Source organism: Carassius gibelio, chromosome B20 (assembly GCF_023724105.1).
Source record: "Carassius gibelio isolate Cgi1373 ecotype wild population from Czech Republic chromosome B20, carGib1.2-hapl.c, whole genome shotgun sequence".
NCBI lineage: Eukaryota > Metazoa > Chordata > Actinopteri > Cypriniformes > Cyprinidae > Carassius > Carassius gibelio.
This window is the reverse complement of record NC_068415.1, coordinates 9,814,636-9,827,566: the sequence shown is the minus strand read 5'-3', so window position 1 is coordinate 9,827,566 and position 12,931 is coordinate 9,814,636. Positions and strand designations below refer to the sequence as shown.

Below are 12,931 nucleotides of genomic sequence, written 5' to 3'. Positions count from 1 at the left end.
TTGTTTTCTTTTCGTATTCGTCTCCTTTAAGCCATATTTTGTAAAACTTTGTGTGTACATATTGAAAATGGATTCACCATTGGTATACTCAATCTATTTTTCTTATTAAACCTGAATGCCAGAAGCTGTGAAACATTTGTACGTAATGTCTTAGAGTCTTAGAATGTCGACATCCAACACAAACTGACTTGAGTATTTCTAGGTTATTCTTCAGGTTATTTTTTAGGTTATTTTATTCTAAGTTCAGTGCAATGCTCTGTGCTTACATATTTCACGAGTCAAAGTCTCAAAAATGTAGGGCAACAGTCAAAGTTCAGTTTTTTTAATGAGTGTAGTGTAACATTAGTGTTACAAGCAGACCAGAAGTTGCCCTCCCTGAAGTGGAACTGGGGAAGAATGAAAATTGAAAGAAGCAGTGTGAACGGAGTCACTTTTTCATGATTTCCAGGATGATTCCAAAGTTTTGAACAAATATATAAAAAGTTACAGTCGGTGGATAGGGGGAAAAATCACTCTGACTCAGCACTTTCCACCAATATAATACACTAGGTTTTCCATTTATTGTTTTTATAATTAATTATTATTATTAAAATCTTTTTAATAACTAGTATTTTGATGTATTTTTTATGTTAATGTGATCACTAGAATAACTGAAAACAGTTTTCTTTTAACGGTTTCAAGCTTCATGTACAATACCATAAAATAGCTCATTTCATACTTAGTTTGACCTTCTGATGTTGACAATCAACCCTTTCAGAAGGTTAAGCACATCTTTGCTCAAACTATTTGTGAAAAGAGCCACACAATTCTTATTGCATTACAATCATCATTACAATTACAGTTCTTCATAACCCCATGCTTCACACCATAAACCTGTGAGAACACTTCTAGCCTTGATGCTTGCTCATAATGCTTGATAGGTTTTATGAAGTGTCAGTCAACTAGCACATAAACGCTGACCTATGATGAGGATGCTATGCATACTAATATGTTGTTTTTGTGAGTCCGGTGGTCAAGGAAAACACGGTGTGAAAAGTGAAGACAGAGACAGTGTTCCTTGTTAAGCAACAACTCTTAAAGTGAACTGAGAGGAGCATGCATCATTATAACAGAGAGAGAGAGAGAGAGAATGAGAGGAGATGAGACGAGAGTTACAAGAGGAATGAGAGGGAGAGATGCTAAGGTGCAACAGAGGGTGAAAATGAAAGATGGAATTATGATAATAGAATGGAGGAAGAGAGTAACTGGAGAAATGAGTAAAGAGGGATGCGGAAAGAGGATGCAAAAATTTGCAGGGAAGCAGTAAAGTGCTGTCATGTGCAATGCAGATAAACCTGAAATATTACATGAAAAGAGCAAAAGAACGATACCGCAGGAGCTGTGTAAAAGGGACAGAGGGGGAATGTGCAGAGAAATGGGCAAAACAAAGAGAGAGAAAAGGCTGATCCCGTTTTATCGGTCCGGTTCAAGGTGAGAACTTGTATTGTATCGCTAATGGATTCTGTTCTTGACTCGTGTAAGTGTTTTGGAAACTTGCTAAAATGCCAGATAAAGAAGAATGGCTGTGGAATGTAGGCTGACAGAGAGAAAAGTGTATGTGCAGGCTTACCCCGGCAAAGCAGGCTGCACTTGTCTTTAAAGCAGGATGTGAGGCAGGAGCAGATCTGAAGAGAGTAGTTATATGCGCCTAATTGCAGAGCTTCTCAAAACACGTGTTAGCATCTAACACCTGAAATAGAAAAAGACAAAAAGTTGCGTTCACACTCTACGTTCACACTGCACACTAATCTACTTTGGTTTCCAAAATAGAGCTTTAGGAAACCTAGTGCATATATATTTTATATATATATTTTTAATATATATTAAAAATGACCTCAGATTAATTTGAGTTTTAATAAAAAAATAAAAAAACACTTTGGCAGCCCTAAAGTGCTAAAATGGACTAAGAATAAAACTTGATAAAACAACATTTTTTATTTGAAATAAAATATAATATTAAAACAAATATTAATGTAATGCACTAAATAGGGGTATCGACATTGACAAAAATCATGATATTCAAATGATAAAAAAACAAATCTCTTTTTAATTAGGGACAGTATTGCCGATATTTAAAAATTATTGGTACCCATGCATGTTCTGCACGATGTAATCTGAGGAGACTCAACAAATTTTTACATTTTTCATGATTTCGATATCATGATAGATTGTTATTATGATTTTTTTTTTTTTGACTATGATAATCATGTAGTTCAAAATCTGATATCGTGACAGCCCTAGTACTGAAGTAACTAAAAGTAAAACTGAAACAAAAATGAATAAAACTATTAAAAAAAAACATTTAAAAAAAAATACAAAAACTTTAACTAAAATTAAAAAGAAAAGAAAAAAATATTGTAATAAACCTATAATAGTTTCTCAGTGATACCAAAATAACATTGGTTCAGACCACAAAAATCTAAACAATTGTATTTATTTTTTTGCTCCATTAAAAAAAAAAAAAATGTAAAAGTGACAAAAAGAAATGAACCAAAGGGACTTGCAGTAATCGCCATAATAATCAGGGTAAGTACTTTGAGTGACTGGATGTCTCAGAAACTGGACCCATGAGGACCATCGAGGCTAAAGCAGTAGAGGAGGACAATGGCCACACTAACTGCGCATCAATTTCAACCCAGCTTCACCTGATCATGAACTGAGAGGCATCACCTGGGACATGCTATCAATTGTAAGCCCATCAAAGATTTTTTTTTTCAGATTATTTCATCAGAGCATTAAACGATCTAGATCAGGAAAATGCAATAATACTTTGAAATGGAGGCCCTGGACATAACAGGACAGAGGCTAACTGTATTAGAATTCATATTAGATTTTTACCGACTTTTAAATGGTTTTATCTTTCAATTCCGAATGCTTCTGGCTGCAGTGAGAGAAACAGTTATGAAAAACCATAATCTGAGGCACCAGAGCTAAGGCATGCCCTGCTGCACACACACACACACACACACACACACACACACACACACAGTCACAGAGAGAGAGGATCTGCAAATAGAGCAGTCAGACTCACCTGAGGTAAAGCTAGTAAATAGGCCAGGGCAAGTGTCATATCTTTGGGAAAAGCATCACTGGCCAGCTGAAGGAGGACCGTGGAAATGACAGAGGAGATGGAGAGAGAAAAGAAGGATGAATATTTCAGAGTTATTACTGCAGAGAAGCAAGTCCTTGCTGTACCGTTACATGACGTGACAGAAGAAAAAGAGAGGGAGGAATATGAGCCGCTATGGCTCTCAATAGCAGCCTATAAACCTGAAATGTGAATGTGACAGCAATACAGAGAGTATGACACAGATTCAGAGGACATATTCTAATCTTCTACCAAAATACCATTTTAAAAAACAATAAGTTCACAAGCAAAATCTCCTTAACATGTTCTAACCAGACACAACAAGAAGCCACAGAATATTTTGCTATTTCCTTGGTGACCATTTCTGAGGCACTGCAATAAACAGCCCCGCCCACCATGGAATCTCATTGGTCCAAAATATTGACACTCAGCAGTAAATTAACATCAAGTACATTCTGATTGGTTGTCTAGTTGAAAAGAACAAACAATGGATCTATGTAACATATCCCATGATTCTTTTCTATGACAACCCTTAAATGTATGCAATTATGACTTTGTAAACTTAAACTCACTTAACAGTGAACAAAACTTTAGAGGAATTGTGGCTAAATTTGATCAATTAGGATTTGACCACAAACACCCTGGGGGGACGATTGTAAACACTCCTTAAACCTGCAGCAACACACACGAGAACAATCGGTGCAAAGCTAGTGAAGAAATGTTAGCGTTCGAAAACAAAGGCAGACTGCTGTGCAGACATGTACAGCTCCAGACTCTCAAACACGATTAGCAGGTGATGCGAGTCTAATTTTCCAGGCAGCCCATCAGTTCCCATTTCTCACAGAACTGCAATACAGTGTTAAGTTTTATTCTGCTATTCTGAGTCTGTGATTGTATCAAAGGCATTTTGTGCATCAAATAATCCTTGGCAAGACAATGTTATCAAAAACAGCTGGAGCTGAGGGAGTCTTGTGCGTGCAGAAATAACAAAGGTTGTAGTGTTCCTAACAGTAACAATTTTAGTGTTCTCAGCTGTTTAGTGTGCTCAGGCTTCTTTTAACACATCCTTCTTCAAAGTCTCTTTACCACTGAAAACCAGAGAGGTTGTGGCCAGCATTATCAACTTCTTTTAATGGAAAAAGCCAGACTGAAAAGTCGCTAAATGTCGCTAGATGACATTATACACTAATAAGCATTTTTCATTACATCATCGCATCGTACTGCCTACATTTGTTTGCCTCTCTTTGCTCACATACTGTATTTTAATTTAGCTAAATTGTCAATAAAACAATAAAATAAAAAAAGCATTTATACAATTTACTATTTCTGTTAATAGGTATAAATATGTAATACACACTAATACACTTCTAATATCTAAATCCATTAAAGGATTTTTAGGCTGGAGTAATTAGGTAAACCGGAACTGGGAACACTCCCCATAACAGCTGATGTACTTGCTACATCGTTAGAAGAATGGCATCTTTGCTAATTTTAGTCTGTTTCTCTCTTCTCCTCTTTGCGTGCAAGGATCGGTGATGGCCCCAGTTTATTATTGTTTCACTCTCACACAATGTTGAACATCACTCTTTTACTTGATCCGGACAAACTGTGCATCATTTGAAAGTTTAAAGACTCTAGCTTTGATATTTGACCAATGTTTTGATAAAACATTGTTGCAGTGACAGTTATTTAGTAATTTATGTCAGGAGTGCAAAATAATAAATCTGTATTATGCCAACATTCATATTCAGTCTTGTTGTGTTGCATGTAGTAAGGACACAGTGTAATGCTGCTGTAATGTTGTTGTTTACACAATCAGAATTGTGCAATTATAGAACATTTAATCCAGCATAAATCAGCATAAATAGTTTGATTTATTAATATTATTATCATAAAAATTGGGATGTAAAATATATATTTTATTGAACATTTAATCCAACATAAATCAACATAAATAGTTTTATTTATTAATATTAATATCATAAAAAAATATTTGGGATGCAAAATATATATTTTATTGAAATATGTATTCAATACTTCAAGCGTAAATCAACATGTTATTTTTGATTTATTTATAACATTTAATAAACTGTTTACACGAACAAAAATATGTTTTTCATTTAGAACTCTAAATGAGATGAAAAAATACCGTTTCATAGTCAGAAGCATGATGCACACATGAGGCGGAAAAAATATCACATATCACCAGCGGGAAGCATCTTTAATTCATAACCTTTAAGCATTTCACAAATAAGCACAGAGATTAGAGAGGACATGAGCACAATATCTAAACAAGAGCACAGAACCATCACTGTTCTTATAGGAAGAAGTGTTATTCAGCATACGTCTTAACGTGCAGGTCATTAATTTAGCGTTATCAGCCCGCCGCAAGCACTTTCCTTTCATCTCACGTTCTCCCGCACGAAGGTGACTTTACGCCTGCCGTGCGAAACTGAACTGAACGACAGTGACACTGAAGGAATTAAAAGAGAGTAGTAAAAAGTGAGATATAAAGGGAGAATCTCTATTTGCATTCTTCCACCAAAGTTGCTGTACCCCTCCCATCACTCCGCATTGATTTTCTCATTCGCCTCATCCATCTTGACGCAAAAGGCCTTGATATTTTGACTAGCCGCTATCTCTCTTGTATCAGGAGGGTGCGCATTATTTACTGCTGTCTGCTTGCAGTGAGTACACATTAATTAATCAATATGACGCTATTCTTCCGGACATGTAGCCAGCGAGTGGTGATACATCAGGGTGAGATGAGGCCAGGCGGAGGGAACGGTTGCTACCTGAGAATCTGCCCCGGGGGCCAGAGATGATAGTATTCCTAGCAAGGACACTGCAGCTAACAAGAGGGTGATGGGGGACGCGTGAGGTCACCAGTCACTGTGATGGGAACTGATTTAAGTGCAAATGTTTGTATACAGCCTTTAAGGAGCACTAACTTCGGTTGCAGGAAAGAGATTCTGTCCCTCGATGTTGGTTTCAGCCAGTTTGCCTGTCCGCAGTAAAACTTCAGTGAAGTTTTCTTGAGGGGTGTAGTCATAAGAGGAATACACATCCTTGGACTGAAAAATTAATACAGGGCAAGGGATATTACACTTTGGTTTTTGCTTGTTTATTCTGACATTTGTACACAAAGCTTTGAAATTTGTCCTAAAATATCTATTACATGATAGAAGCGAATACCTGTCAACTGAATGAATAAATAAAAATGAATAAATAATAATAAAACATTTATTGTGCCATATTCCAAGTTTTCTGAAGCCATATGATAACTATGTGTGAAGAATAGTTCAGTGTTATTCACTCAAAGTTTGGAAGCTTGAGATTCATTGCACAGAAAAGTGTTTTACAGTCTCTGCACTGGCTACCTATTAAGTTCCGTATCAGTTACAAATTGTCATTACTTGCCTATAAGGCCCTAAATGGTTTAGCTCCTGCGTACCTAACTAGCCTTATACCACCTTACAAACCACGCACCCTAAGGTCACAAAACGCTGGACTTTTGGTAGTTCCTAGAATAGCAAAGTCCTCTAAAGGAGGTAGAGCTTTTTCACATTTGGCTCCCAAACTCTGGAATAGCCTTCCTGATAATGTTCGGGGTTCAGACACACTCTCTCTGTTTAAATCTAGATTAAAAACGCATCTCTTTCACCAAGCATTCGAATAAATGTATCTCTTAAATTATGACTGCAGATGTATCTGTTCAAATGCGCATTCTTATTCTTAAGCTTGGGTTAACTAATTAATTTTACTTTGTTGGGACAGCAGCTATGCTAATGATGTCTCTGTTTGTTTCTCTGTTTTGGTAACTAGGATTTACACAAGCTCCAGTCTGGATCCAGAACACCTGAGAAGAGATGATGCTGACCCCTCAGAGGACCCCAAATGATGCCAACCCTGAATCAACAAACAGAACTAACAAATATTGCTACGAGTGTGACTGCATCCTATAATAACTGCTGTTAATAATGTTCATCATCTGGCTGACTACGTCTTGTATTCATTTTTCAAAAAAATCCTGTCATATGCGCACAAACTGACAGTCATCACTTATAAGAAAAAACTGAATTTTCTGTAAAGTTGCTTTGTAATGATTTGTATTGTAAAAAGCGCTATACAAATAAACTTGAATTGAATTGAATGATGACAAAAAATCTTTAATATACCCTAGAATAATGAACACTCAGAACTAAACATCATACTAACAAATAAAGCTATATGAGAAAACACAAAGAGATGAGAGCCAGAAGGATGGAGAAATAGTGAAATTTACCCTTTTGACGTATGGATCTTTGAACAGCTACTCGTAGAAAGGACTGCACCCCTGCCTCTCCAGTTCGGCGTTCTGATTGGACGCACATGTACGGTTTCTTTCCACAGCTTGTCCCTGAGAGGAGATAAACGTTCATTAAACATTCATAGAATAATCATAAAACATTCACAGACATGCATGCAGGAGCCATTAATGTTTCAGCCGCACTCGTAAACGTTCATAAGGCGCCAGAGCCTTCTGCCAAGGACAGGGGGAGTTTTTGATTCTGGCCCTGAGAGGCAGTCACCAAGGAAGGCCATTAGAAATGCACAAGTTTCAGCTTGTCATCGACCGTTTCATAGGAAGGACTCGGGCAAATCTAACAGATGGAGGACACAGAAACAGGAACTCAAAAAACAAACCGCTTCACAAAGAGACACACAGACGTCGGTCGGGGAGAAGTTCGTTCAATCATGCCAGGTTTTAATGGCCTAACAAAACCTGCCAAAAAATGTGCAGGCGAGTCTCACTGTTGAGTTCTGTCCAGCCTGTTCCTGGCGGTTGTGTTTTGAAGAGGAGTGATGCATAATGGAGCGAGGCATGCAGTTACACTTCAGAGAGTGGCGAATAAAACCTCTCAGGCTGAATTTAAATGGGACTTACGTGCAGTGGGCAAAGTAAGCTGAGGGACTCCCTCCACCAATGGGAGTCACTGACAGCAGTCAGCACGACTCTGGTGGTCATGGTGGTGTTGGTCAGGACCCTGCTATAGTGCGGTCTGTGGTTCTGTACAGCAGGTCTGTGGGGTTAATTGATCCAGGAACAGCAGCTCCGGCCTGCTATGGGCAGCCAAGGCAGGTCAAACATGAGCCGTACTTAACCAACTACAGTTGTTATAGCTGAAATATAATAAACAATATATATACAGTAATAGGTTTTTTTCCTTCTACAGACACCTTTGACTTTCACATTAGGGGGTTTTAAGAAAGATTTTGTATAAAACTGATGTGAAACTGTGCGCTTTATAAAGAAAGGAGAACTGCCATGACAAATCAGGACCATGATGCTGTGATTTGATTTGATTTTTTTTTTTTTTTTATAAATGAAATGCAGAAACCACAACCAAACCATATCACTACTTATTTTATTATATTATATTATATTATATTATATTATATTATATTATATTATATAAATTTAGTGCTGGTCAAGTAATAATTGCATCCAAAGGCACAGCGCAAGTGTGTTTGCTAGTTTCAGTCCCGGGCTGTTCGCATTTTCCCGTACAGCAAAACGTCATTTAATTAGCAAATGCATTTGCGCTTATTTTTGTGCCCATGGGTGTGCTGGTCTAAAAAAGAGGTGTGTTCAGGCGCAGCAGCACACAAACAATATATGCCTACATGTCATAATGGATAGTCATCGCATGTATCAGAATTATCTATTGGCTCACACAATGAGCAGCTCCGTTTCATCTCGGAGACGCGGTCTGTCTTTGCGCTTGTCAAACAGTATTATAACAATATTATATATTATTATTAATAGAAAGGCAAACATTATAATTCTTTCTCTTTCGCCATCAGCATTAAGCAAATACCCATTTATATAATTTATACAAATCTTTGAATGGCTATTGAACATTTATTTTTAGAAACCTTGCAAACTTAGTCGAATCCAGCTGTGCAGTTTTATCCAGCATGATCGTGTGTTCTCTGTGTGATGGTCAAACTTCCCAGAATACGGAGTGCCCTGTTGGTTACAGTGTTTACTGCTTTTTTAAATCATATTTTTATTAAATATTTATTTTACACATTTATTTTTTAATCCATTGTCAAATGATTTCAAATTTCTTAAATATTAATAAAAAAAAATGTTAAATTATATCGGCTTTACATCGGCTATCGGCCCCCACTGCTTTCCAAGATATCGGCATCGGCTGTCAAAAAAAAAAAAAAAAACACATATCGGTCGACCACTAATTTAAATGCATGTAAATATTTTCTAAATATATACTGTATGTGTGTGTCTTTATATATACAGAACATAATAAATATACTCATCACACACACATATATAAACAGAAATGTTTATTTTGAATGCGATTAATCATGATTTATCATTGCTCGGCACAAATTACATTATATTATATTACATTAGAATATATTATGGGTTAGTGTAAGTTCATTTCATTTCATTTTGCTCCATTAATTTACTGTACTTAATTTTATTTAGTGGACTTTTAAACAGTCAAAAATCAAAGCAGGCAGTTCTGACATTTATTTTCTGCTGTTTATTCACAGCCAAGTGCAACCATGTAAACTCTGATAAATTGTTAATTGCAAAAATGACCAAAAATGTTGATCTACAAGCAAGCATTTTGTGTAAATGTGATTAATAAATCATTCATCAGAGACTGTAAATATTATCATGCTGCAATTAGGAGGGAAGTATACTAATTTACTTAAGGCAAGCGTTACCCGGCGGGGAAAATACAGACACAAAGAAACTGGAGGAAATCCCAGCAGGGACAGAGATTTCCATTTAATCCTATGAAACACATAGTCATCACATCGAGCTAAACTCGACATGCATTATAAATGAAGGTAAAGGCACAGAGACATAAATTGACTCCTGAGTGAAAAAGCTCTCCGCCATCAGTGAAGCAAAGCTCTGCCAGCTCGCTGTAGCAACATGACAAAAACTGATACTAATGTATTTATATGTTACCGCGATGAGTGAACTTTTAAAAAAATGTCAGAAACATTGTGACTATGTACAAACCCAAACCACGTATCTCACCTCGATACATCGCTACTTCATTCAGCTTTAAATAGACATTCAGCAGATAAACAACGCACACACATTTACGCAAATGTATATTTTTGTGTGCATATGAATCTTTAAACATGTCTATGACATCTTTTCTCATGGTAAAGTGAACAGTGCTTGCTATGAGTAAAGCAGCTGAGCTCTGAAGCTATACATACACTGTATGAAAAATGCAGAGAGAGTATGTTATTGAAGCACTGAACTCAGAGTTCAGTCAAAGGCTGTGCTTTACAGCCCACTTTAATGTAATGATCCAGGAGAAGATTTTACTATTTTATAGCCATGAATGAAGCATTGGTGCTTAGTTAAAAATGCCTAACGAAAGCTTACAGAAAGCACAAAGCCCAAATGAACCCTTTTTACTTTCTTATTGCAGGTTCATGGTTCTATTGTAAATTATTTATCTATGCATGTTATTAGAAATATAAAAAAGCATAATCTTGTATTTATTAAAAATGTATAATGACAAAATGATTTGTGTGTGTGTATATATGAAGAGTTCAGATGCAAAAGCCTCTAAATGCCATCTGAAATTTTCATCTAAAATTAGGAATTTTTTCAGGCTCCTATATTTATGTTCACTTATTTCACTTTAATAGCCTGGAAAAGGACCTGCACATTGCCATTAAAGTTAAATGACTCAACCTAAGCATGGGCGCTTGATAAAAACCCTAATTTTAGATGAAAATTTCAGATGGCATTTAGAGGTTTTTGCATCTGAACTCTTCATATATATATATATGTGTGTGTGTGTGTGTGTGTGTGTATTTTTATTACAATTGTTATTATTCAACAGATACAATATATATAATATAATACACACACACACACACATGTTTATTATGATTATATATTAATTATATTATATTTATTATTAAAAATAAATATATTAATGCATTATACTTTTTTTATTTAAATTCTAACCCAAAATGTTAATTTTGAAAAGCTAAATTCCATGGAGTTTTATGCATATATGCTTTTAAGAAAAAAAAAAAAAAAACAATTACGCAAAACCGTCATATGCAATTTTCTAAAATTGGCAGATTTATCACCCCCCCCCCCCAAATCTCTTCGTGAAAGTGTCGCAATAAATAAAGACCTATGATGTGATGAATGCAGAAGAGCTGTTCTTTTGCTCAGACATTTCGCAGCCCGTTCTCCAGGCTTGAGAGGGATCAATCTTGTAATTTACAGCCTGGTACAGACCCTAAGACAAGAGAGGAGAGCGAAGCATTGACTTTCTCAGTCCTGCCCTTCAGCACAATACCTTTTTCTCTTCAATTTTCTTTGCTCTTAAATGTTTAATCGTTCTGGCAGTATTTATACTTGGCATGGCAGTAAAACTTATTTAAATTACTATTCCTTTCCTTAATACATTTTCTTTAGAGTGTTTCAATATGGTGACTATCTCGGTATACGTAAATCTACTTTAGGCCATTCCTGAAAGAAGTCTGACACCGAAGCAGTCAACACGGAGGGAGACAGAGGCGACTACAGCTGGAAAGACTGCTTAGGGGGTAATAGTCTGTGTGTGTGTTGGAGGCGATTTCTTAAACTTAAAAGTTCAATTTTAAGTCTGTCTATGCATACTGTGTCCAACACAACACATGTCATACACAGGAGGTGGAAACTTGGCAGAAGTTTCTATAGAATAACTATTCAAAGCATTCCAGCTATAAATATACATTATGAGACATCCTTGGGTTTAAACTATGACTGCAGTGGAGATCAGGAGTTAGCTTTTACATTGAAGTATCAATTACTAGTTATTAATTATAGGAAATATTGCATGTAGGCCTACATACAAAATAGTATGTAGACACTAGCAACCATTTCTCTCTCTACATGTATAAAATAATTAAAGGGGACAATATATCTAGGTTGACAAAAAGGCAGCTGTGTCTGAAGGGAACTGGAAGCTGGATGTTGCTGGGAGGACAGTGTGTGAGCGGGAACGCTATCAGCTCCTGACGGGCAGAAAGCTGCGAGTGCATCTCACACTGACCCAACTGAGCGCACACATCCCAACCATCACTATAGCCTAGAGTGAGAGGGGAAAAAAGGAAATTTATGGAAAGCAGTCGTATACAGGAGACATAAGATTTCAAACTGACTTTGGAGGAGGAGGTCAGGCATTTCTTAAGTTTTGACTTGTAAAAAATGTCATAGAGAGCACTTAGCAACCAACGTTTCCCAGGGCCTGAGTGCTGTTCAGAACTGTCTTTTAAATTGCAATTCAATTCATAAATATTCAGTTGCAATTTGAATTTGAATTTTAAAAAAAGAATGAAAATGGAATAATGTTGTTGCTATGCAAGTGATTTTCAACTAGAAAACAAAAGTCTGTCAATCAATGCTGGTTTGATAAACCTAGATTGAAAATTTCAGAAGTCTCTAATTAGACAAACAGTATGACAGAACCACAGATAGAATGATAGATAAAGAATGACAGAACAATACAAAAAGATAGAAAAGAACAAAGAGTGATAGAAAGACTGACACAGATTGAATAAAAGAATAATAGAACGTTAGAACAAATAGACATAAAACAACAGTACTATTAATATAATATAGAACGGCAGACAGACAGACAGACAGACAGACAGACAGACAGACAGACAGACAGACAGACAGACAGACAGACAGACAGATAGATAGATAGATAGATAGATAGATAGATAGATAGATAGATAGATAGATAGATAGATAGA

General features: G+C 36.2%; 1 pseudogene; it reads right to left on the bottom strand.

The window, feature by feature from the left end:
- LOC127983515 (NBAS subunit of NRZ tethering complex-like) overlaps window positions 1-12,931 on the bottom strand; it is a 153,968-nt pseudogene that overhangs the window by 78,270 nt on the left and 62,767 nt on the right.